The sequence below is a fragment of the Hemitrygon akajei genome, chromosome 15, assembly GCF_048418815.1.
Source record: "Hemitrygon akajei chromosome 15, sHemAka1.3, whole genome shotgun sequence".
In the NCBI taxonomy this organism is placed as follows: domain Eukaryota; kingdom Metazoa; phylum Chordata; class Chondrichthyes; order Myliobatiformes; family Dasyatidae; genus Hemitrygon; species Hemitrygon akajei.
The window spans coordinates 62,147,068-62,174,975 of NC_133138.1; positions in this window are offsets into that span (position 1 = coordinate 62,147,068).

The following is a 27,908-nucleotide window of genomic DNA, read 5'->3' on the forward strand; positions in this document are numbered from 1 at the left end:
CAGGAATATATACATTTGTGTTAAAGATTTGGAGGTCATTTCTTCTCTAAGGATGTGATGGGTACATGTCAGTCAAATAACAGCAAGAACATTGCAAATAAATTTTTGCTAAGTGACATCTGGACTGCAACCATTTGGAGATTTAGATTCAACAAGGAAGGCAGTGAACCTTTATATTCACAGAAACTAACTAACATCCTGGGTATTGTGATGAAATCCATATAGATGGTCTGTTTCTCAGGGTTGTGTAGGGGCCACTCAGCATTGTGGTGAGCTCGCACTGAACTGAGGTTACCAGGGAGATCAGTGCCAGGAACAACAGCGAGCAGTACAGAACATACATGCAAGAGAATTACTGTACCTGGTGAGGGTCTCTTTCAGATAGAAAGAACATGTCACCTTAAGAGTGCCCGATAAAGTTTGCTCTCAGGCCCAGTTTTTCTAGGAATTACCTAAAGGCACTGTGGCATGGTGAATGATTTTGTCCTGTATATGAGGAGGACAATACTGACTCAAAAATTTATAGAGAGGCAACATGTCACAAAAATGGATAAAATAAACAGAAGGTTACAGTTACATTTACTGAATTGTTGACTGTTTCTCTTTCCTTTGATGTAGTTCAACTTGCTGAGTATTTCCAGCAATTTTAAAATTTCTATTCTAGATTGCCATTTAGTTAGTAACTTAACCAGGCAGTTGTAGCTCATTTCTGCAATGTTCACACCTACAAAGATCTTCTTAGCCATGAAGTTGAAATAAACCGAACCAAATGCTTAATCAAAGTCCTCAAATTATAATTTTTTAAATAAATTTCAGTGTTTATCCATTGACTTAATCCCCATTTGAGCTTTTTCTTTCTGCTTATAGTATCCTGGAGCATTCAATCACTGAGCAATATATTAAAAAAAATTATTTCTCTTTTCCTTTTAACCCATTAATGATTTGCTTTCCTTTTCTCCCTTCATGTTCTGGCGGGCACCTTGATCAGCATAGATGTGCTGGCTGGGCCGAAGGGCCAGTTTCAATGGCTTTTAACTCCACGAATCTATAATCTAATTTTACAACATCTCTTGGTAAACTACTCTGACAAAAACAGAATGAATCTCAACTCGAGTGAATCTGCAGATGCTGGAAATAAGTAAAAACACAAAATGCTGGCAGAACTCAGCAGGCCAGACAGCATCTATGGGAGGAGGTAGTGACTACGTTTCGGGCCGAAACCCTTCATCAGGAGAGTTCCGGGTTTCGGCCTGAAACGTCGTCACTACCTCCTCCTGTAGATGCTGTCTGGCCTGCTGAAGTTCTGCCAGCATTTTGTGTTTTTATGAACCTCAACTGTAGTTTTGAATTGGAGATGATGAACAGAATGTTCAAACCCTTGTCTTAAAATCTATTGGCAGCAGAATTGTGGGTAATAATTGTAAGATAAGGCAAATGGCAAAACAATTATTGAATTAAACATATAGCCATGCACTTCTGATAGCTTGGTGACTCAGATATACAAAAAGGTTCATACCAAGCACATGGCATATGTCAAGCACCTCTCCATATGTCTCCTCACCTTCTGGAAACCTATTACTTAAAAGAATCTCACTAATTAAAAATTGCTTGCATATTACAAATGTTTGCTTTTGTTGTCTTCAAAGTCAATAATTTTTTGACTTGAAGAATTTTGGTGCATTCAATGGATTACACTAAAAGGCACGATAACACTCCAAGGTAAATCTCTTCAGAAAAGAATTGATTGCACAGAGGTACAAGCAAGGTTGCTTCATGTTACAGTGAAAATGTATTTACTTGATGAGATCCAAATCATTTACTGCACTGTGCAACATTTTCAAATAACAGTTAGAATCAGAATCAGAATATGATAGGAATGTGCGGTGATGGCCCAAGTCCAGAGGGAGAGACACTGAAGTTGACCAACAGTTCACCAACTTAAATAAAGACTGTGTAGAATTAGAGAAAGAACAATAAATGCAAGGCCAACAGGGTCATTAACTACAATTCTCAAATGGAAAGCTAACGCTGACATTGTGGCTCAGAAGCAATAACTTAAAACTAAATAAATATTGCTCCATTACAGCGTCAATCTAAACAGTAGTCTTCTTTCCTGGAACAAGAACAAAGTTAAACAAAGAGCATTGACATTGCTGTGCTTTTGGTCAAGATTTGGCATGACTGAATTGAGAGGGAGTGAGTTAAATATCACTACAATAAAACAGTAATTGGCTGGAATGTACATACTCACTAGATTGGTCAAATTTAATATCACTGGCATTTGTTGCATAATACTTCTATATTTCACTATGAATGACTGACAAGCAAGTGAAAAACGAATGAATAGATCAATTCGAATGGAATTGATGGAAAAAAAATCCTAAAACATAGTTATAATTTTGAATTTAGTTGGGTTTCATCTTACACCTTAAATAATAACTGTAGCTGTTCATTTCATTTAAAAATGGAAACAAATCTGATAAATCTGAGGCAAGGATATGTGAATAGCCAACATTACAGAAGGAGGGATGAGGAAGTGCAAGGCTGGTGGTGATTGTGCTGACAAGATGGGACAATACCACTGAAGGATTTGAAAACAAGGGCGTATATTTTACAGAGAGCAATGAGTGATAGGCTTTTGGTATATGCTAGAAAAAAAGTGAGAATTATGGATCAGAAGTACTTGGCGTAAGTAAGTATTAAAGGGAGCTGAGCTTTGATCAGTTTGATATCAATCAAAGGTTGGTAGCAAAGAAGTTTGAAAAGTGTTTAGAGGAAGCAAAAGCTTCGATTAGAATTCCACCACCCAGAGACTATGACCTAGAATGCACATTGTCTACTTCCTCAGAAGGCCAAAGGAGTTCAACATATCGCCGATGACCCTCAGTGGCTTTTAGATACACACCTACCTGGATGCATCACTGTTTGGAATAGCAACTGCTCCGCTCGAGTCTGCAAGAAAGTTATGAACACAACCCAGTGTGGCACAGCAAATATAATGTCATAGATTTTAAACACACAATCACCACAACTGACAAAGAATCTTCTTCCTGTTATATAAGATTGAAATCAGCTTAAAACCTACCCGTTGATAAGACGGTTTTATGTGTATGCTTTGATCTGCTGTATCAAACATTGTGCTCAAATCTAAGTTAAAAAGAACTGAAATGTTACCTGCACCAGCATTAACTACTTTAAGCAATGCAGTTTCTGTACTATGATTTGATCAGAAACCTGACTGATACTTGTTAAGTAGACACAATGAGCTCCTGATAATCTGCTGAATTAGAGATTATTTCAAAATAAGAAGTTATTTGTGAGGTATTCTTGGTACAATAGAACAGTCAGGTTTATGAATAGTAGGGTCTCTGAACTGAGTAACTTGAGCCTAGTGACTAGTTGGTTTGCTCTGATTTAGAACAAAGAGTCATTAACTATCAGTTGTCATTTGCTAAAGAGGGCATTAAAATGATGCTGGCTTAGACCAGAACCAACAGGAAGCTGACACACAACACCAACCAGATAGGCCAGCAGCGAAAAGATTGGAAAACAACATTTCAACTGATGAGGAGTGTTTAAACATAAGGAGTTTTGAATGCAAAGCAGAGACAACTTTTCAGAGACCAAACATCATGGACGTGGATAACCCCATGTCAGGTGAATGGAAATCACACTCAGATCATGAAGAATTCCTGGCTCACATCAGCTCTTTTTCTTGCATGTTGCCTTTTCCTTGGCTGTTCATGAAGTGTCAGGGGAAACTAGTGGGCTTGCATACAGGTCTTCAGTTGTGGAAATTCATATGCTTGTGAGCTGAGTCAATAAAGGCGTTTTTCAGTGAATACAGATTCTCTCTGTGACTAACTGATCATTATTATGAAGGGGTAATCCTTTTAACAGTCTGCATTGAACAAAATTTCAAAGTTTACAATATTCATTTACTTTGAGCAGGTGGCCTTGGCAAAATAGTTTACGTAATGGAAAAAAGTACGGACTTTATGGTGAGACTTAAAATGCTGACTTTGATATTTCTATTGACAGGGATCGTCAAAGTGATGCCTGCCTCCTTGTGCTATCTATGTGGACAGTGTTCCAGGTACAAATTTCTTCATCTGCTCCATCAGTGACTTTTGTTTTGTCGTAAGGTCAGAAATGTTTTCCAGTGATTGCACAGCATTCAGCTCCACTTTTGAATTGTCAACAAGTGAAGCAGTTCATGCTGAATTCAACAAATCATTCAGGCATGACCTGCAAAGTGTGATGTAATGTTTGTTCCAAAAAATTACAGATTATAATCACCTGCAACAAGATCCAGTTTATCACCTGTCCTTGTCATTCAATGTCATCATTACATTATCAACATCCTTGGGGGGTCAATCAGAAACTCACCTGGATCTCTCATATAAATATAGTGGCTGCAAGAATAGATCAATGGGTTGTCATTCTGCAGTGAGTGGCTCTCCTTTTCACACCCAAAGCCTTTCATCTACAAGCGAGAGAAATATTCTGCAATTGCTTACATAAATGGAGCTTCAACAATACTCAAGAACCTCAACACCATCTAAAAACAATGATTTGCTTGGTTGTCTCCCTAAAAACCATCCAAATCACTTATACCTTCTATCAATGGTACAGAATTGAAAGAATGCTTCCAGGGATATAATTTAAGAATCAAAAGTCACCTATCTAAGACACTGATATTATGATATAATTTTGTATCACTATCTTTTCTAGGGCAACTAGGCCTGGACAATGAAAGTGGACCAAAACCCAGATCCTGAGAACTAAATAAAAAAAAGAGAATAAGAATGGCAAAACATTTGAAAGAAACATATTAGCATCTAAATTTAGATCAGCTGTATTCAAGATATATTAGATAAAATATAATGTTTCATAGCTACTATAATTAAATATCACAATTATGAGTATTATGTTACTGACTGTTCTGCCAATCAGTAAGATCATGTTTGATCTGATACTGGCCACAATACCACTTTTCTGCTCTCTCCTTATATCCCTAGCGGCTGTTGTACTTCAAATACCTTTCAGCCTCTGACTTGAACAACTTCAGTGAATTCACCTTCACAACTCTTAGAGGTAGAGAATTCCAAAGAGTCACAGACCTCTGAGAAAAGAAATTCCTCTTTATCTCTTCCTTAAATAGGTGACTTTGCATTCTTTAATTATGCCACTCTGTCAATTCCCTAAAGAATGATTCAATGAGACAGCCTTTCATTCTTATGACTTTGAATGAGTAAGGGTCTGAATGGCTCAATCTCCTTTCATGCATCAATGACTTCATCAACCTAGCGAACATTTTTGCATTATGATTTTGCAGGAGGCATATCCTTTATTAAATATGAAACTAACACAATACTCCAGGTTCAGTCTCACCATCATCCTGAAAAGTTGAATCAATCCTTCCATATTTTTATACTCCATCATCCTCTCAATAAATTCCATCATTCCATTAGCCTCTGTAATTAGTTGCAATTCCGGCATACGTTTTATGAACCTGAACACTGAGATCCTTCTGAATGGCAAATTTTATCATGTCACTCCTTTTGGAATAATAATTCCTTTTTAAAATTTCTCTCTTCCATTCAGTGAGTTAAAATACAGAACATAGTAGAGCACAGGAACAGGCTATTTGGCCTGCAAAATCTACGCCAAGCATAATGTCTAATTAAACTAAACCCTCCTGCCTCTATAGGTCCAGATTACTCCATTCCCTGCACATTCATTTTGAGCAGCATTATTCTACACCAATGCATTTTAGGCACCTACCATTCATCTATCATACATCTTAACTCATGACGAGGCCTAGACTAATCACTGTCTTCTCATTCTTGGCACAGACACCATGAGCTGAATAGTCACTTCCTGTGCTATATTGTTCAAAGACAAACCCAACATCTCAGGATGCATCTGCTGAATGTTTGCTACACACCAAATTGTACACATTGCACTCATTAGGACCCTGCTGTTATGTTCAAATCCTCTTGCGATAAAGCCCGATGTACCATTTAGTCTCCTAGATTCTGCTGCACCTGCACGATAGCTTTCAGTGTCTTTACTTCATCAGTCAATTGACAAGGAGGAGAATGAAAGTGATGGTGACAGAACTAATGGAATTTTGTTGCTCTTCCCAAGTTTTAACTGGAAGGACTGCCTGTTGTTTTACTGATGGGTATGGAACATATAGTATGACATTAACATGTGAACATATGTTAACCTGCTTACAAACACTTATTTCAGAGAGAAAAGCCAGCAGGTAATTTTCTGGGAGATGTAAAATTCCTCAATCATCTTCTTACAGAAATCCTACAGGAAGGTAGAAGTGTTTTTCAGGTGGATCTTATTCTGTGTGCCCAAAGAAGTTCTGCTTTTAACCCTGTATTTTGTACTACATTAGATAACTGATTTTGAAATTAAAATTGCACATATTTTAAGTGTTTAAAATTTATTGCAGCCAAGTGTGAGGAGTGTGGTAAAACAGAGGGATCTGGGAATGCAGATCCATAATTCCTTGAGAGTGGTGTCACTGGCAGATAGGTTGGCAGATTGTACTTTGTAAATCAAAGTATTGTTAGGAGAAGTCAAGGTTTTGTGTGCAATTTGTATAAGATGCTAGCAAGGCCAAATTTGAGGTATTACATACAGTTCTGGTCACTTGCATTTAGGAAAGATATCAATAAGATTGAAAGAGTACAAAGAAAATTTACAAGGATGTTGCTGGGACTTGAGGACCAGAGTTATAGAGATAGGTGGAATAAGTTAGGATTTTATTTCCTGGAACCTAGGAGAATGAAGGGAGATTTGATTGTGGTACACAAAATTATGAGGGGTATAGATACAGTAAATGCACTCAGGCTTTTTCCACTGAGATTAGATGAGACTAGAATTAGAATTCATAAATTAAGGAAGACACATGAAATATTTAAAGGAAACCTTAGGAGGAACATCTTCATTTGAAGGGTAGTGCGAGTTGGAACAAGCTGCCAGTGGAACTGGTGGATGCAGATTCAACTGTAACATTTAGGAGAAGTTTGGATAAGTACATAGATGGGAGGATTATGTTGGGCTATGGTCTAGTTGTAGGTCAATAGGATAGGCAGAGTTACAGGTTGGCATATAAAAGATGGAAAAGAAGGATCTATTTTTTGTGGTAGTGCCCTATAATTCTATGACTATTCAGAAAATAATCTGTATCTTTTATTTTTTGTGCTATTGCTTATAACCCACACTCCCCAATGTTTATTCCATCTGACACTTCTTTTGCCTACTCTCCCGAACTGCACAAGTCCTTTTGTGGACTTTCCTGTGGTTTCTCCCCATTTCTCCCCATCTATCTTTGTTTAGACGATTAATGTATAAAGTGAAAAATTGTGGTCAAAACACTGCCACCTATTCTGAAAAGGACCCATTTATGCTCACTCACTGACTTCTTTCAGTCAGTCAGTCTTCTATCCATGCTAGCACCTCACGTCTAAGACAAAAAGCTCTCATCCTACTCAGCAGCTCTATATGCAACGCCTTCTGAAAATCCAAGTAAATAACATTCACTGAATCTCATTTGTCTAACTTGCTTTTTCCTCCTCAAAGAATTCTAACAGGTATGTCAAGCAAGATCCACTCTTGATAAAACCTTGCTGACTTTGTCTTATTTTCCTGACATTAGTATTGGGTTTTTAGTAATAATAGCAGTAATTGGCATTACTAATTAATATTGGAGGCATTAGTAATGAACTTTCAAGAATCACTAGATTCTGGAATGGTTCTGGAAGACTGGAATATTGTAAATGTCACTTCCTTCTTCAAGAAGGGAGAGAGGCAGAAGAAAAGGAACTATAGGCCAATTAGTCTGACCTCAGTGGTTGGGAAGATGTTGGAGTCAATTATTGAGGATGAGGTCTCAAGGTACTTGGAGACACATGATAAAATAGGCTGTAGTCAGCATGGTTTACTCAAGGGAAATTCAGGGTTGACAAATCTGTTGGAATTCTTTGAAGAAGTAACAAGCAGGATAGACAAAGGAGAATTGGTTAATGTTGTGTACTTGGATTTCCAGAAGGCCTTTGACAAGATGCTACACATGAGCCCATGGTATTACAGGGAAGGTTCTAGCATGTATAAAGTAGTGGCCCTTTGGCAGGAGACAAAGAGTGGGAATAAAAGGAGACTTTTCTGTGTTGGGACCGATTATTTTTGTGTTATATATCAATGATTTGGATGATGGAGTTGATGGCTTTGTTGCAAAGTTTGCAGACAACATGAAGATAAGTAGAGGGGCAGGTAGTTTTGAAAAAGCAGAGGGGCAGGTAGTTTTGAAAAAGCAGAGGGGCAACAAGAGGACAGACAGATTACTAGAATGGACAAAGAAATGGCAGGTGGACTACCGTGTTGGGTCATGCACTTTGGTAGAAGAAATGGAAGGGCTGACTGTTTTCTAAATGGAGACAAAATACAAAAACCTGAGGTGCAAATGAGCTTGGGAGTCCTTGTGCAGGATTCCCTAAAGGTTAATTTGCAGGTTGAGTTTGTGGTGAGGAAGGCAAATGCAACGTTAGTATTCATTGCAAGAGGACTAGGATATAGAAGCAAAGATGTAATGTTGGAACTTTACGAAGCACAGATGAGGCCTCACTTGGAATATTGTGAGCAGGTTTAGGTGCCCTATCTTAGGAAGTATGTGCTGAAGTTGGAGAGAGTTCAAAGAAGATTCACAAAAATTATTCCAGGATTGAATGGTTTCTCATATGAAGACTGTTTGTTGGCTCTGGCCATATTCACTACAATTCAGAAGAATGAAGGGTGACCTCATTGAAACCTATCGAAAGTTGAAAGGCCTTGATAGAGTGGATGTGGAGAGGATGTTTCCTATGGAGGGAGAGCCTAAGACCAGAGAACACATCCTCAGAGTAGAGGGACATTCTTTTAGAACATGTATGTGGAGGAATTTCTTTTGCCAGAGAGTGGTGAATATGTGGAATTCTTTGCCACAGGCAGCTATGGAGTCCAAGTATTCATGTATATTTAAGGCAGAGGTTGATAGATTCTTGATTGGTCAGAACATGAAGGGATATGGGGAGAAGGCAGGAGATTGGGGCTGAAAGAAAAATTGGAACAGCCTAATTCCCCTCCTGTATCTTTATGGTCTTATAGCCTTAAGGTCTTAATATATTTTGAAGTAGTCTAAAATTTTATCCTTAACAATGGAGTAAACTCTTGCTAACTATCATGGGCAGGCTAACCAGTCTATAAATGCTTATCTTTTACACCTGTCCTTCCTTTTTTTAAATTGTGGCATCATATTTGTAGATAGAACCATTTCTAGAGTCAGCAGAAGGGGAAAAGGCAGGTTACTAATGCCTCAAAACCAGTTGCTTCAGGCAGAAGGGGCTGATCAGTCTAGTTGGTGCCTATCTAGAAGGAAAACTGATCTCAAGCCCCCGCTGCCTTGTGGCTATACCCACTCATTGGGAAGACTTTGGGAGTAAACCTTGAGGAAATATCCGGAGGTGAAGACCCTAAGGCGGTCCTACATTGAGGTCAATGCTGACTGGCAACTCCTGCAATGCTGCCATTCTTTTAGATTCATTAGCTGCATGAGGGGTGAAAGCCTGCTGTATGGACAACAGCTTGCTCTCCATATTGTACTGCCCTGGCATGCGTATCACATAGACAGCTAGGTCACAATATCCATGGTTGACCCCAACCAACAGAGGGCCTCAACATATTATCCAGTCCTCTCAGACCCTTACTGTCACAACCACAGTTTAACAGCGCAATAGATAAGGCAATTGCGCTTGTGAGTGTGCACGTGTCAGCTAATTATTATTTAATTGTGATAGTATTTAACTCCATACTTGTTGTCGTAATGCTTGTCGAGACTTGGACAGAGCATAGCAATGTTTCGCTGCTGGTTTGCATTTGGCCTTGCTTGAGAAATTGGACTGTCAAGTCAAGTGACTCTGAAGACTAGCGGTATTCATTTAATATTTAAATGTCCTTTTTAGCCTCAGTGCAGGCTTCATTTCCCATTTGAGAGTTTTAGTTAACAGCCCTGTTAGGCCTAGCGTTTATTGTTTTATTTTCCCTTTAACACTGTTCGCATTAAAATTTTGTGAACTATCGACCTGCTTCAATGTCTCTCACTCTGCACTTGGGCCATATCCGAACTTGGTGACAGCAAGTCTCAATTATCACTACAATGACAAGAATGGAGCTAAATATTATTACAATTAAATAATAATTAGCTGACACATGCGTATTCACAAACGCAATTGCCTTGTCTACTGTGCTGCCAAATCTGTGGTCGTGACACTCCCTGACTCCAATAAATCTTATCAGATCATAACAGGTGCCTCCAAAATATTTTCAGCAGACTCTTTCATCTGATCCAGGTGATTTATCCATTTTCAGGCCTTCTGGTTCCTCAGCACTTTCTGCTTAGTAATGGCCTGTATATTAGCCTCTGCCCCCGACTCTCTTGAACTTCTGGTATGTTCATGGTCTTTTGCGTTATGAGAACTGATTCAAGTATGTAATTAGCTCCTCTGCTGTTTCCTTGTTTCCAATTACAACCTCTCCAATATCATTTTCAAGTGGTCCAATGTGCAGTCTTGCCTCTCTCTTACCCTTTGTATATCTAAAAAGACATCTGGAATCTTGTTCTACCCTTGCCTAGTTTACCCTTGTATTTCATCTTCCCTTTTCTTATTGCTTTTTTAGTTGTCCTTTGTTGGTTTTTAAAGGTGTCCAAACCATCAAACTTCCCTCTTTAATTCAAAGCAGAAAGTTCAAAGTACATTTATTATAAATGTATATATACTATAGATTAGCTTGAGATTCATCTCCTTACAACAAAGAAACCCAATAGGACCCATTGAAATAGAAGACCATCAAAACCCAATGTTCAGAAAGAAAAACAAATCATCCAGACAATAAAAGTAAGCAAATAACATCCGGAATTGAAGTTTACAGAAGTGAGTCCAGAGGCATGAAGCCAGTCACAGCTGATCCAGCAGCCCATTAGTTACAAGTCACAGCCTCAGTTCAGCATTGAGACAAGTAAACATTGTGAGCAATGAGATGAACACTAGCCCATCACCTTAATCCGGCCCTGACATCCCAATCTTTCCAAACCAGCACTGTGTCATTGAACTTTCAAGTGGTAGGCCCACAACCAAGCTAGTCATGAATAAATCTTTGAATGCATAGGAAATATTTTAAGTCTTTATGCTTTGTTATTTAGAATAGCTCTTGACACAAAGAAAATATTGCACAATCTTGACTTATTAGAAGCACATTATATCTGTGTCAATGTCACCAATAATATCATTTTATAATGTCATGTGATTAGTAAAACTAGCATCACTTAACCTTCAGTGAAAGAAACATGAATCTAGGAAGTGTTACTTTTGTGTTAAATTAGGGTCTAAGATGCCATTTTTCTTGTAGTTGTACTTTCTTTCTGCTTGCTTATCTGTTCTATATGGTTCTATATTTTTAGTAACTTCTTTGTCACACTATCTAAAAACTGTTTCATAGATTAGCAAGATATCTTATCAAGGGATTTCCTTATCTGTTGGCTTCTGTTCAGCATTCGGTCACAACCACTGTCCCTCTAAGCTACATGGGTGCATGGCCCCGCAGTAGATAAAATGCTCCCCTGCACATAGCCTTTGTTGCCACGTAGCTGGAAGTTTCTTTTCATGATGTTAATATATTTTTGAAAATTATGTTACTATAATTGTGAAGTATCCTGTAATTGATTATATGTTAATGAATATAATTTATACATTTTCTAAATAATAAACATACCACAACCACTATTTTGGAACATTTTAGAGCTTCAATGTATTTACATTGTCAGTGTTTCAAGTTACATAATTATTACAAATTGCAGCAATTAACAGAAGTTGGAAGTCAGTAGTTTATTGCTAATAAACCACAGGCTTATTTCAACTATTAACAGTTATTATTAACATTATTATTAATATTATTAACACAATGCCAACATTGTCTAATAAAATCATTTTACTTTTGCCATTGTGCCTGTCAGTTAGTGCTTGTTTGATGTGAAAAATTCTATATTGTGACTTCTTTGGTAAGTAAGCTCTCAAAAAAATCATAGTCTAATAAGAATTTTTAATAAAAAATTGAACAAGGTAAAAATTTGCTTCTATTTAATTGCTTGCATGATTATAGTTATTTTATTAAAATTATATATTTTTCAACTTAATGGTTAATTTTTCAAATAATAATATTTATTTTTAGTCTTCTCAAACAATAATTTTTATTATTTTTAGTATCCTAAGTACATTGAAGAAAAAAGCAGAATAATTGAATACTTTGAAGAACAAAGCTTATACAAAATTTAAGGTGGAATGGATTTTGCAACTCATAGATACTGAACTGCTGTCTTCACATCACAAACAAAAATAAAAATTGGTGATATTTTTACCTACCAAGATATTGCAGATGTTGTATGCACCATTTGTGCTGAAGCAAAATTTAAGGGCAAGTTCAATCATGAGAAAAAAGGGAAGAATGAAAATTAGATTACTACAAATGACATCTTAACCGGAGATTCAGTTATCAAATTGTGCAACCACAGAAAATGTGGAATAGTGTGCATGTTAACGGAAACTCCAAAGGAGTGTGAAGCAAGAATGAAACAAGTTGCATGCAAGAAGTCTAACTCTGATATGGTCAAAGTGGTAATTGATAACATTATCTTAACAATTAAAATGAATGTTTCTATGTACTCCGTGGAAGAAATTGATGCACATGTGGCCAAATGTGTAAACATACCAGAGAGCTGGGGCAGCAAGAACTATGAGGTTGAATTTGTTGAGTGCATCAGCTTTGTGCTTTGGAATCAGATAAAGGAAGAATTGTGGAAATCTGCTTTCCATACACCAATTGTGGACAAAAGTGCACACATTCTGTACAGAAAACGTTAGTTTAGAATTTTATGTTACAACTGGAAAATGAAGCTTCCTTTAAGATTTCTTTGTGGTTATTTAAAAACTAAATGCATGTGGCAGTATCACTGTTGTTGAAGCAACTTAAAACAATATATCCACAACAATCTTGATATTCAAAAGATAATGATTTTTATGTTACATGGTGCAAATGCTTGGAAAGAATAATGGTGTGGCAGCAATTCTTCGATGAGAAGTAAAGTATCTGAGCGACATTCCGTTGCACAGAGAGTAGACCTGGGGTTAGATGACACATGGAAAAATGCATCAATTATGCAGGATACAGAAATGCTGCTATAAGCATGGTATATAATACTCAGGACGTCATCCAAAGGAAAGATAGATTTAGCTAATGTCCCAGAATGTGATATTGTGTCATTTATACCATTAAACAAAGTAATCTGGCTGTCAAGACATTCTGCCATTACTGCTTTAATGAGGAATTACAAAATTTTGATCCAGTATTGCAAAGAGCAAGTTAATGAATGTAACAATCCAATCAGCACCTACTGTCTGAAGATTTTAACCAATTCCCAATATTGAGTAGCATTAACTGTTCTTAAAGATGCTTTAGAAGATCTGCCATCTCTTTGTAAACTCCTTCAGAATATTTGTTTGATTACAATTGAAGCAGTATGCTGGAGTGACAAAATGAAAGATCTGCTCGCATCTATAAGTTCTGCTGTTGATACTACACCTATTTGTTTCATTAAATTTGCCTGTAATTGCTTGGATAGTAGATTGCCTGACGAAGATTTAAGAGAGTAGCAAGCCTTAGACCCTGTTGTAATTGCAAACACAACCAGTTTTGAATTTGGAAAAGGGAGTGTTGCGCGAAAACTCAGCTAATTTTATGATCAATGATGAAAGTGTAGCATCAAGACCATCACAGCAACACTGTGATTTCAAGTTTGTCATTTCTGAGAAAGACTGGTTCAATTAAGATGCCCACCGCTATATTGAACACTATGCTTAGAAATGAAGAATTTGAAAACAATTCAATTCATGTTGGAACATTTCAAGCTTTTAGTGCTGACTGAATGTGCATTCAGTCTTATGAATCTAATCACATGTAAATCCAGAAGCAACTAGAAGTGAAACATTTGAATGATCTAATGAGGATTAAGATGTATCTTTCACTTGGATGCAAAATTAATCTGGACAGTGTTTCTAAACAATAGATTTGCACTAAAGACAGACAAAACGTTTATGAAGTGTGAAATATTTTTCTTTGTTGTACTGTATTTCATAATAAACAATACATTAATAAATGAAATCAAAAGTGTGTGATATTTCAATTCTCATTCTAAATATTCATTGTATGCATATTTTTTTTAAAAAGATTTAAAATGCCACACAGTTTTCAGGCTGTAAAAATTTCCTGCTCAGAGCAATGATTGGCCTGCCTAGTTGTAAAGGGAATAGAGGGAATGTTGAGTCCACAAAGAACCTCTTTGTTCTCTGTCTTTTCTTTGCCTTCTTCCTTTGGTTCTTAATTATAGTATGGTGTGGTAGTTACTGTCATTTCTTTGTTACTAACATCTACAAAACAGTTGTAACTTCAAGATTTCATCTCATTCTTGACTTCTAAACAACCTTCTGGGCAGTATCATCTCCAGATCCAACAACTGCTAGCTTTATAACATTAATTTGTGCCAAACTAAATCTTGCAACAACACATTGGGACTTAATTACATTTCTGTGGCTAATCCTACACATGTTTGAATTAAGAATTGAAATAATTTCTGAATAAGGACTTGGCATGGTGGAAACCATTTGCCCTCGAACAATCCAAAGGCATGTGCATACGGACATGAGGCAGCTAAGGTAATCCTGCTAGCCTTATCTTTCAGATGAGACATTAATGAGTGTCTGCCATTTTGGTTGTACATAATAGATCTCATGATACCATTCAGGGAAAATCTGTAAGCTTTCCCAATTTTTGGCTAACAAATATTCTTCCTTCATTATCAGTAAAAATATATGAACAGATTGTTTATTTGTTTGGAGTCCTGCTGTGCACAAATTTGGGCAAGTTTACAAATTTGACTAAAACTTTAAAAATGACATTATGCTATCAAGCATTTCAGGACATTCTAATGAAGTAAAAGGAAAACTTTATATTAACTCTCATTGTTTTATATATTACTATGATTATCAGAAATAATATTTTGCTACATATACAGTACATCATAGAACATAACACAGATGAAGATCAGTTGCATGTGTGCTTTAAATATAAAAAGGAAATAGAACAATCAGTACTAAGTATTGCAATTACTGCAGTAAGTTAAAATCCAATTAAAGATTTACTTTGGAGTGGAAAAATCTCAAACCAACCTATTTCTTTAAAATAGATCAAAAAGCTCAAGATAAAGGATTGGGTGGTGTACCAAATCTTACTCTCACTGGGCCCTGAGTTCACATTCAATCGAGACAGAAAGTCTCCTCTTTTTGATAAATGGTAAATGTGTATTCTATTTCTGAATTTCTATTGGAAACTATCCAACCTGGCAGCCACTAAATCACAGAACTTTTAAAGATTAGCTTTATAAGTCACATGGACATCAAAACATACAGTGAAAAGCATTGTTTATGTCAAATTAAATCAGTGAGGCTTGTGCTGGACAACACACAAATGTTGCCACATTTCTGGCACCAATATCGCATGTCTATAACTTCCTAACACTAATTGTATGTCCTTTTTGGAATGGGGAAGAAATGGGAACACCTGGAGGAAACCCTTGTGGTCATGGGGTGAATGTACAAGCTCTTTACAGACAATAGTGGGAACTCAACCTCGGTCTTACAGCCAGCACTATAAAACATGGTGCTAACTGCCATGGACCATGCTGCCAAATGTACTTCTGGTATATTTAATTCATATAATAAACACAGATGTTATTAAATGTTAGAATGACTTCTGACTCTCCGCCTACTCACCAGTCATGCCCCAGTATCTCTCGTCAGTGTGTGTGCCCCTACCTTGAATTCCACCTCGGAGGGAAAAGACATGTCCTATGACAAATTAGAAGCTGTTGTCAGGACTATTCCCAGTGATGAGAACCTCGTTCTCCTTGGTGACTTCACGCCAAGAGTGGGAGCCGATAACGATTCCTGGCCATCTTGTCTTGGCCACTTTGGAATTGGCAAAATAAATGACAGTGGACAACATTTCCTGGAGTTCTGCTCCTATCATGGCCTGTGTGTAACTAACTCCTACTTTCAGATGAAGTCGCAGTACAAGGTCTTATGGTAACATCCATGGTCTAAACACTGGCACCAACTAGATATGACCATCACCAGGTGCTCTTTCATCATCTCTGTACTAATCACCCGCTCATACCACAGTGCAGACTGCGATATGGATCATGCTTTAGGATGCTGCAAGATCAAACTACATCCGAAGAAAATCCACCACTCCAAACAAACTGGAAAACCTCGCATCAACACAACAGAGATGAAACAGTCAGAAAAGGTTGACCAGTTTGCCAAGTCAGTACAGGGTGCTATGACTACTTCCACACAAGGAGATACTGCAACAGAACAATGGTCATATCTTCGCGACACCATCCACGAATCAGCACTCTCTATCTTTGGAAGAAAGACCACAAAGAGCAGTGACTGGTTTGAGGCAAAGTCCAAAATCATGACCCCGTCATTGAAGCCAAACGTGCAGCTCTCACAGAGTACAAGTGCTCACCATCCGACCAAACACACCTGGCTCCCCGAGCTGCCAGAAGCAAAGCGCAACAGACTGCAAGGCAGTAGGCAAATGAGTACTGGCTCCATCTCAGTGAGGGCATTCAGACAGCAGCTGTGACAGGCAACATCAGATCGATGTATGATGGTATCAAGAAGGCCCTTGGCCCATCGCAGAGCAAGACAGCACCTCTGAAGTCATCCAGCGGTGAAATAATTAATGATAAAAGCAAGCTGATGGAATGCTGGGTAGAACACTACTTTGAGTTCTACTCGAGGGAAAATGTTGTTGTTAGCTCAGCCAAGGATGCCATCGATTGTCTACCAGTCATGGATGAACTCGACTCCGAACCAACCATTGAGGACCTCAGCAAGGCAATTGACAGTCTGGCTCCAGGGAAAGCTCCTGGCAATGATGGGATTCCTCCAGACCTGATTAAGCACTGCAAGAGCTCACTCCTCCAACCTTTACACAAGGTCCTCTGTCAGTGCTGGAAGGAAGGAGCCGTACCACAGGATATGCGCGACTCCAAAATCATCAGTTTGTACAAGAATAAGGGTAATAGGAGCGACTGCAGCAACTACAGGGGTATCTCCCTCCTGAGTATTGTCGGCAAAGTCTTTGCTCGTGTTGCTCTGGCATGTCTAAAAACTCTGGCAGAGCGAGTCTACCCCGAGTCCCAATGTGGTTTTTGCGCAAGGAGGTCAACTGTCGACATGATTTTCTCACTCTGTCAACTCCAGGAGAAGTGCAGGGAACAACAGAAATCCCTATGTCACTTTCATTGATTTGACCAAGGCATTCGACCTTGTCAGCAGGGATGGGCTCTTTCAGGTTCTCCTCAAGATCGGTTGTCCCCCAAAACTTCAAAGTATCATCAAGCCATTCCATGATGACATGAGGGCTACTGTTCAGTACGATGGCAGCTCATCAGAACCCTTTGCTATTTGTAATGGAGTCAAACAAGGATGCACGTTGGCCCCAACATTATTCGGCATCTTCTCTATGCTATTGAAGCATGCGTTTGGGATGGCATCTCCAGAAGGCATCTACATGCACACCAGGTCAGATGGGCAGCTGCTCATCCCTGCACACCTGAGAGCAAGAACAAAGGTGCAAAAGATCTTAATATGTGACATGCTCTTTCCCGATGACGCTGCTATAACCTCGCACACCAAACAGCAACTACAAACTCTCATGGACCACTTCTCTAAGGCGTGCAAGGACTTCGGGCTTACCATCAGCCTAAAGAAAACAAATCTCCTTGCCCGGAACGTAGTGGAGACACCAGTCACTACCATCGACAATTATGATCTAGAAGTGGTCCACGAGTTCACATACTTGGGGTGACAATTAGCGATACTCTCTCCCTCGATGCTGAAATCAATAGGTGTATCAGCAAAACAACATTGATCCTTGCTCGACTCTCCTCGTGGGTCTGGGAGAATCCGAAACTCACTACAAAGACCAAGACTGCCTTGTACAATGCATGCATTATCAGCACCCTCCTGTATGGTAGCGAGACTTGGACCATCTACTCCAAACAGGAGAGGAAACTCAATAGCTTTCACCTATGCAGTCTTCGCCGTATCCTTGGCATCACCTGGAGAGACAAAGCACTAAACTCTGAGGTCCTCTCCCGTGCCAGACTTCCCACAATGTTCACGCTTTTAAGACAATGCAGACTGAGCTGGCTGGGCCATATCCATTGTATGAAGGATGGTAGACTGTGAAAGACATCCTCTACGGAGAACTAGCAACAGGCAAGAGGAACGTTGGTAGACCCCAGCTTCGCTTCAAGGACCTCTGCAAGTGTGACATGAAAGCCTTAAAAATCAACACAGAGTGCTGGGAGGATACAGCAAATGACCACAACAAATGGTGAGGTACTCTTCAGCAACACCTAGAATAGTGGTCACCAACCTTTTTAAGCCCAAGATCCCCTACCTCAGCCTTAGTGAAAGGCAAGATTTACCTACTAAATTGGTTAGTTACACACATGCCCACCAGGCAGAAAAGACCGGAAGTAAAATCCCACAACCCGGAAGTAGAAATACTGTATGTACACCAGGGGTGACCATCCTCTCTTGCACTGCAGACTGGTTTAATATTGACAATATTCTTGCGGACTGGCCGAAGTCGGGGGGCGGGGGGTTGTGGTTTGGTGTTAATCATGACAGGAATACAGTGATACTTGAAGCAGGTTCCTTATGTCCAGCCTATTCTGCAATTTAGTTTACGTGGCTCTCAGCACTTGCTTCTGTCCCGCTTGCTCATGTTTTTTTCCTCTGAAAGAACTCAGTGGGTCTTTAAGTGCAGGGTGCTTGGACTCAAGGTGCCAAAGCAGTTTTAAGGGCTTCATTGCCTCATTAGACAGTCTCCGGGCCCGAACTCCAGCTTCCCGCCCATCCGCCACCAGACGCTTTTGCCAGGTGCGACTGGTTGTGGGTGGGGTGAGAGGACAAGGTCAGGGCCAGAGGTCCCCATACCGGGGCCACGGCGGTCACAGTCCAGAGAAAACGACCGACCGAGCGAGGCATGTGACAGGGCGTGTGCCTGCTCCCCTTGTAGGTAGGTAGGATCTATTGGCCGACAAAAGTTTGGCTCAAGGGATGACTTTCAGTAGATCGCAGTGAGGTAGCTGCTCTGCTACTTACAAAACCCTGAGCCTGAATTAGGTCATCTGCGAATATTTTAGCACCGGGTTCCCCACAAACATTCGGTGTGGTAAACAGGTTTAGAGGCAGCACCCACTGTCCGCGCTCCAGGCCAGTAGCAACGGCACTTCTCGCAGGCTGTGCGAGGCCAACCCGTGATCCCTGGCGCGAGGGTATCATTACGTTTAGGCAACTGATGACCTCACGTGCATTCAAGTTCAACAGTGGGCATGACAGGGAATGAGAAAAGTTGACTCATATCGTTTCCTCGTGGCCCAGTGGTTGGGGACCACTGAAGTACACTGTGTAGTGCGGGGGAGCTACACGCATGCATACTGCGCAGAAAGAACGGAACTAAAACCCTGCAACCTGGACACAATCTCTCAACAGTATTTGTGTACTTACTTTTCATTTTTTTCGGGATCTGCTGGGAAAGTCTCAAAGATCGACCAGACGATCGCGGTCGACGGGTTGGCGACCACTAACCTAGAGCAAGGCGAAAGAGTGATCCTGAGTCAGTTTGAGGAGCGGAGAGCTAAACAGAGAGCACAGCGGACAGCAATTCCACATTGCCCTACACATGCAGCAACTGTGGCAGAGCCTGCCGTTCCAGGATTGGCCTCAATAGCCACAGTCAACGCTGCTCGACAAGCCAGTGACTACCAGAGGCGCAGTACCCATGGTCGACCACAACCGATGGAGGGCACAGTACATAATAAACACAGATGTTATTAAATGTTAGTTACTTTTAAACTCATTGTTCTGAGTTCTAAATTGCAATGTTTATGATGTGTGGGGATCTGCTATCCATTTTAAGATTACATTTACATCGGAAGCAACTTTTAATTTGCAGTTTAATTTAATTTCAAAGAGTGGACTTATGCAGGTCAGCAATAATTAACAGAAAGTTTGTAAGAGAACACTGAATTCTATTATTTTCAATACAAGTTGAATAAAGTTATTCTGTATGTATTTGCAGTTTATTTCCTCTGACTTTCGTTAAATTACTAAGGAAAATGATTATGGATAGTGAACCCAAATTTAAAAGCCCAAAACCAACTTCTAATTAAACATCTGTAACCAGGTGACTATTGAACATAATATTTTATTGTTAAAGTGAACTTAAGTATTCACCTTGGTAATGCTAAAATAGCTGCTTGTGCCTTTAAGAGAAAACGGTGATGTCATTTTGCATGGGTGGAGTAGAACGAACACTTGCCATGTTTTAGAAAGAACGACGCTCAAATGCTTTTCCCAGGTTACAAAACCTATTTAGTCAGCATTTTTAAACTTCAACACTGGAAACAGAAATGATCTGCTGATGTACCATATGAGCATTTTGAAGTTGCCTAACACTTAATACCCAGTTGGTAGCACTAAATGGAATAGAATAGCAACTGAAAATTTCATTTTCCTTTAGAAATAAACCCCAAATGCATAATCAGAGCAGAATATGCTGCTGCTAACAAATGATAGATTTAGCATTGCTTACAGAAAATGAAATTTACTTCAATCTTTTCACTTCATTTGGTTTTATCAATTGTTACTTGTGGGACTATTTGATGTAGTAAAATATAAAAACAAATGCCCCATTTCCTAAGAACTGCCTGTGGTGAACTACATATACCTGTCTGGACACGCCCCCCCTACTGACTGCTCCTGTGGCTCCTCCCACAGACCCCTGTATAAAGACGATTGGAGGCACTGCTCCTCCCTCAGTCTCCAGGATGTTGTGTGATGGTCTCTTGATGCTGACTGCTCTCTTCCAGCGAATAAAAGCCTATATCTCGCCTCACGTCTTCGAGAGTTATTGATGGTGCATCAATTTTATTCGCTGAAAGTTTTAAAACATGGAGAGTATTTTACATCCGGAAAAATTGGACTTGGACCCTCAAGCTCCAGAAGCAGCTCTTGCCTTTGAACTCTGGCTTGCATGCTTCCAATCATACTTGGAAGAGATTCCCGTGACTGAGCCTGCCACAATGCACAAAATCCTCTTTTCCAGAGACAGTCCGAGGGTATTCTCCCTTATCAGAGACCTGCCAACCTACCAAGGGGCACTGGACGCCCTCAAAAGACAGTACCTGCGGGCGGTGAACACCGTCTACGCAAGACATCGCTTAGCGACGCAGTGGCAGCGGACCGGAGAGTCGAGCGCTGAGTTTGTCCGGGCCCTACAGACACTCGTGCGGGCCTGCGACTGCAGGGGACTGACGGCGGAACAGCATGCGGAGCTCCTGGTATGAGACGCCTTCGTTATGGAGATCAGGTCAGTGTACGTGTGCCAGCGGCTGCTGGAAAATGCTGATCTTACCTTACGCTCAGCGATCGAGCTGGCTGACACGCTGGAGGCTGCTCTGCACAACGCTGATGCTGTCCAGCTGCGCGAGCTCCCGCCGGTCCCATGGACGCTGCAGACCCCGCCACCTGCCAGCGAATCGACCACAGCTGCTGCCACTCGCAAGTCCGTGAACTCCCCGCAATCGACGACGGCTGCTGCCAGTCGCAAGTCCGCGCAGTGTTACTTCTGCGGACTCGAAAAGCACCCCTGAAAACGCTGCCCGGCCAGAGAAGCTACCTGCTCCAGCTGCGGAAAGAAGGGCCATTTTGCCAAGGTCTGTAAGTCTGAACCACGAGCAGGGTCGAGCAGCGCCGCGTGTGAGGCATTGGGGCCGCCATCTTGGTCGCCGCCATCTTGCCTGCCCGCCTCATGCGAGGCATGGGGGCAGCCATCTTTGTCAGTGCCACCTCGCCTCACCTCTGACCCACCGGTGCTTACTGGGCACCAAGACGGCAATTCAACTCTGGCTTCCATGACCCTCTACCAAAGCGCTCCACACCAGCTTGCAAGGTCAATGATGGACATCCTGGTGGAGGGGCACAGGACTAGCTGCCTGTTTGACACGGGCAGCACTGAGAGTTTTATTGACCCGGACACAGTGCAACGCTGCGGACTCGTGACACGGCCGGTAAGCCAGAGGGTCACCATGGCTTCTGGGTCGCATTCCACAGACATCCGGAGGGGTTGTGTAGTGACATTGGTGGTGCAGGGCACAGAATATCGGAACTTTGCGCTACTGGTTATGCCTCAACTGTGTGCACCTGTGCTATTGGGACTGGACTTCCAGAGCCACCTAAAAAGTGTGACAATGGCATATGACGGTCCTCTCCCACCACTCACTGTCAGGAATCCTCAATTTTGTGGGACTTCGTCATGTACCCCGCTACTAACCACACACACACACCGACCCACACATCCCACCCAGCACCATGCCGACAGCTGCGCTACTGACACCACTTGCAGCCTCTGTTTAATCATGTTTAATGTTTAATCATGTTTAATCATGATCATGTTTAATGTATGGAAGAAAAATGGAGCAGGTGCCAACTTAACTGATTCCAACTGATTATATATTACTTAAATGTAATTTTGAGGCAGATTGGTCCTGAATAGTTGCTCCTATGATTCATCCCAATTACAGCACAAAGAAAAACTATAACTTGTTCAGTAGGCTTCTTTTGGTATGCAAGAGAATTTTCTTCACACTGTTAAAAGGGACAATTCTTTTAAGTTAGGACTCAGTTAATCAATAACTGTTTTCTTCCTTCTAATGTATTTTGCAATATCAATTTAAAAATAGATATTGCAATAGAATTTGGATAATTCCCATTTATGAGAAAGTAATTAAAAGCAATTAATATAAAGGCAGCAAAGCAATCTGTGAACACTTAAGTGGAAATGAATATTTTTCTGACAGCAGACTTTTCTTTCCAATATTTTTGTTAGTTTCTACATAGAGGAATACAGAGTACAAGAAAGTGTATATAAGAGGTCAGAAAAGATTTTAAAAACACCAGTTACATTATATCTGTTCATAATAACAATTACATTACACTGTATTCATATAAGTTAATCAATAGTTATATTAAACTATACAATTACAAAAGAAAAAAAATCTAACCCCTACCAAGACTGAAGCTGCTCATTAATGAGAAAAGATGGTAAATACCTTCTTATATAATGAAAATTAATAATAGCCACCATCTGAGTTTAAACAAATAATGAAGGTTTTGCAAATAATTCAGAAAGGGTCCCCACAATGTTTGAAAGTCTTGACGAGATTCAGAAATTGAACAACGAATCTTCTCTAAATCTAAACATGACATAATGTCACATAACCATTGAGCATGAGTAGGAGGAAGAACATCTTTCCATTTAAACAAAAGCATCCTCCCAGCTATAAGAGAGCTAAAGGCCAAAATATATAAAGCACATGCCTTCAACTTCTTTTAATATCTTGTCCTGCAACAATACCAAAAAGGGTCGTCAGAGGGTTAGGCTTAAAATTGGCTTTAAAAAGTAAGAAAAAGTTTGAAAAACTTCTTTCCAATATTTTACAAGTTCCGGACAGGACCAAGACATATGAATTAATGAGGCTTTTTCCTTTATTACATCTGTCACAGTAGGGAGATATAGCTGAATAAAAACAGGATAGCTTATCCGTAGTCATATGAGCTCTATGTACCACCTTAAATTGTATGAGGGAATGACGCGCACATAGCGATTAACCAGTTTAAAAATTTCATTCCAAGTTTCCTGAGATATCGATGTCTGTAAATCATGTTCCCAAAGATTCTTAATTTTGTCTAAAGGAACATTCCTCGTCTCCAGTAACATACCATAAATCTTAGATATTGAACCATTATGAAAAAGTGTCAGACTAAAAATTACATCTAGTAAGTTCTTATCTGAGCTTATAGGGAATGTACATAACTGAGATCTTAAAAAGTCTCTAATTTGTAAATATCTAAAAGAGTGAGTTTTGAGTAAACTAGAGTTAAGCGACAATTGCTCAAATGAACAAAGGTTACCTCTAACAAACAGATCCCAAAAACATTTAATACCTAACCTGTCCCATTCCTTAAAAACTAAATCAAACATAGAGGGTTTAAAAAAATTAGAATAAATGGGGCTTGAAAGAGAGAACCTCAATAAACCAAAGTGTTTTCTAAATTGTATCCAGATCCTCAGGGTATGTTTAACTATTAAATTATCAGTTAGTTTACTTACAGATAAAGGAAGTGAGGATCCAAGAAGAAAAATAATAGAAATTTATTAACAGAGTTAGCTTCTAAAGAAACCCATACCAGACAATTAACATGATTAATATAGTATAACCAAAATGTAAGATATCAAATATTAACTTCCCAGTAATAAAACCTAAAATTAGGTAAGGCTAAACCTCCAGACCTTTTAGATTTTTGAAGATAAACTTTATTTAAACGAGGATGTTTATTTTTCCAAATATAAAAGGATAAAATAGAATCAAGAAAGTCAACAAAGGATTTAGGAATAAAAATGGGTAAAGCCTGAAAAAGATATATAAATTTAGGTAGAATATTCATTTTAATAGAATTAATTTGTCCAATCAGCGATATTGAAAGAGGTGACCAATTTAATGATATCTTTTTTACATGATTCAATAAAGTAAGAAAGTTTACTTTAAACAGGTGTTTATAATTCTTAGTAATTGTTACACCCAAGTAAGTAAATTGATTTCTTACAACTTTAAAAGGGAGATTAATATTAATTGACACCAAATTATTTAAAGGAAATAATTCATTTTTATGTAGGTTCAATTTATAGGTTCAATAGGTTCAATTTATTTATGTAGGTTCAAACTGGCTAAAATGGGAGTAAAGAAAGTATGCAAGGTAATGAGGTCTCAACATTGGAGATAAACAGCAATATATCATCAGCGTAAAGCAAGATTTTGTGAGTAATGCCTCTCCTTAAGGTACCACAAATATCATTAGGTTCTCGAAAAATGGCAAAAAGTTCTAAATCTAGATCAAAGAGCAAAGGGCTCAATGGACAGCCTTGTCTAGTTCCGTGATGAAGTTTAAATGGCTGGGAATTTTGAAAATTAGTAACAACCTGGGCAGAAGGAGATAAATAAAGTAATTTAATCCAATGAATAAAATCTGGTCCAAAATTAAATTTTTCCAAGGTTTTAAATAAATAATTTCATTCAAACCGATCAAAGGCCTTCTCAGCATCTAAGGATATCACACATTCCGACATCTCCTGGGATGGAGAGTAAATAATATTAAAATGGGAATGTCATTTTTAATAAAACCAGTCTGATCATCAGAAATAATAGAAGGTAGAATATTTTCAATCCTATGAGCCAAGATTTTATAAAGGATTTTAGTATCAACACTGAGTAATGAAATAGGCCTATATGAAGAGCATTTAGTTGGGTCCTTGTTCTTCTTTAGGATAAGTGAAATAGAGGCTTCATAGAAAGATTGAGGCAAGCAATCCAATTTGAAAGAATCCAAAAAGACTAAGTGTAACTGTGGTATAATTAATGAAGAAAAAGCCTTATAAAATTCTCCAGAAAATCCATCTGGGACCGGAGCTTTCCCCAAGTGTAATGAACGTATAGCCTCAGTAATTTCCTCATAAGAAATGGGTTGATCTATTTGGTTACAGTTATCTGCAGAAAGTGCAGGGATATTTATTTGATCTAGAAAATTGTTCATTACAGTATTATCTTTAGGGGAATCAGAACTATAAAGTTTAGAATAGAATTCTCTAAAGGTATCATTTATTTCAGAGTGAACAGTTGTCCTATCACCAATAGTTATGTAAATTTCTTTAATTTGTCATTTAACTACAGAAGTTTTTAATTGGTTGGCCAATACTTTACCTGATTTATCTCCGTGAATGTAAAATTGAGATTTATCTTTAAGAAGTTGAGTTTCAATTGGATATGTTAACAGAAGATCATATTTAGTTTTAACTTACAGGATCTGGAGCTACAGCATATTTTTGATCCAATTGTTTCAGTTGATTGGCTAGTTCAATTCTTTCTTTATTAGCTTTGTTCTTGACACTCGCAGTAAAGAGATAAATTGTCCTCTAATATAGGCCTTGAAAGTGTCCCATACAATAAGATTAGAAGTCTCTTCCTTTCTATAAATAACATGCCTCTCTAGAAATTTTTAAAATTCCTTATCAGATAACAAAGTTGTATTAAAATGCCAAATTCTGTTTGTTTGAGGAAGACCAGGGAGATTTAAAGATAGGAATACAGGAGTATGATCTGAAACAGCAATGCAATCTCTTTATATTCACAGGAACAAACTGAAATCATTTGACTATTGATTTGACTATCAATAAAAAATAATCAATCCTGGAATATGTGTGATGAACATGTGAAATAAAAGAGTACTCCTGATCTAAAGGATGTAAGAAATGCCAAATATCAACAATACCACATTTCAACAAAAAAGATTGAATAAACAAAGCTGATTTGTTAAGAGACGCTGGCTTAGAAGATGATCAGTCTAAGACTGGGTCCAACCAGCAGTTAAAATCTCCTCCCATCACCAAGAATAAAGACTCAAATCTGGTAGAAAAGAAAAAAAAATGCTCAAAGAATCCTGGATCATCCACATTGGGGGCATACAGATTGGCAAATACTATTAATTTATTATCTAGTTTTCCTGAAACTATAAGAAAATGTCCATTAGTATCAGACGCTACTTTATGTTGGACAAAGGAAAGTGTATTATCTATAAGAATCGAAACTCCTCTAGATTTGTCCTGAAAAGACGAATGAAAGCAAAGTCCATTCCAACAGCTAAAAAAATGTAGATTATCACATTTGCGTATGTGAGTTTCTTGTAAAAAAAATAATAGGGACCTTAACTTTCCTGATATAAGCAAAAATTTTATTACGTTTGGCAGGGTGATTTAACCCTTTCATGTTAAAACTGAGTAGATTAATAGTTTGGTCCATTTTTAGAATCGTTTAAAGAAAGGGTTAAAATGTAACTTAAAACCAATCCATAAACCTTGAGAAATGGTAACCAAGCAACAAATTGCCTTAAAAACATTGAAAACAGCTTCTGAGAAAAAAAAACCATCCCACCCACCTCCCAAAGAAAGAAAGTCGACCAATAGAAAGTTAGAAAGTCGACATCTACAACTACAGACAACCCCCCCAAAAACCTGGTGATCACTCCAAGTAGTTTCAGGTTGTTTATATTCCAACCTAGACTAAACAATTTCCAGACAAGAGATTCAATTCTTGTTTTTCAAAAATACAGTATTAAGAAAAAATAAAAGGAAATTGGTTACAAAGATTTGCCAAGACATTAAACATTTAATCTTATATCTTCATGAAAAAAAAACAGGATAAGCAGTTAGCTTTCAAATTTTTAAAAAAATCTTTAAGCTTCAGCATTCCACCGAAACCGTTCAGAGTCCATCTTTGATAAGATTCTCAGACAAATAAGGTAGCCAAGGGACGGGTTAACCCTTAATAAAAAAATTCCAACAAAGCTTGTTTAAACTTAGCACAATCCTGCATAACCTCAAACAAATAGTCTTCGAGAATCTTAATATTCCACTTTATAACGAATCATGCCCTTTCGACGGGATTTGCAAATTAAGTTTCCCATTTAATCTTGTGTTTTCATGCTGTTATACCGTTGGCCCCCTCCTTTGTGAAAATCGCAAGAACTCTAGTTAAGGGGGGTCAA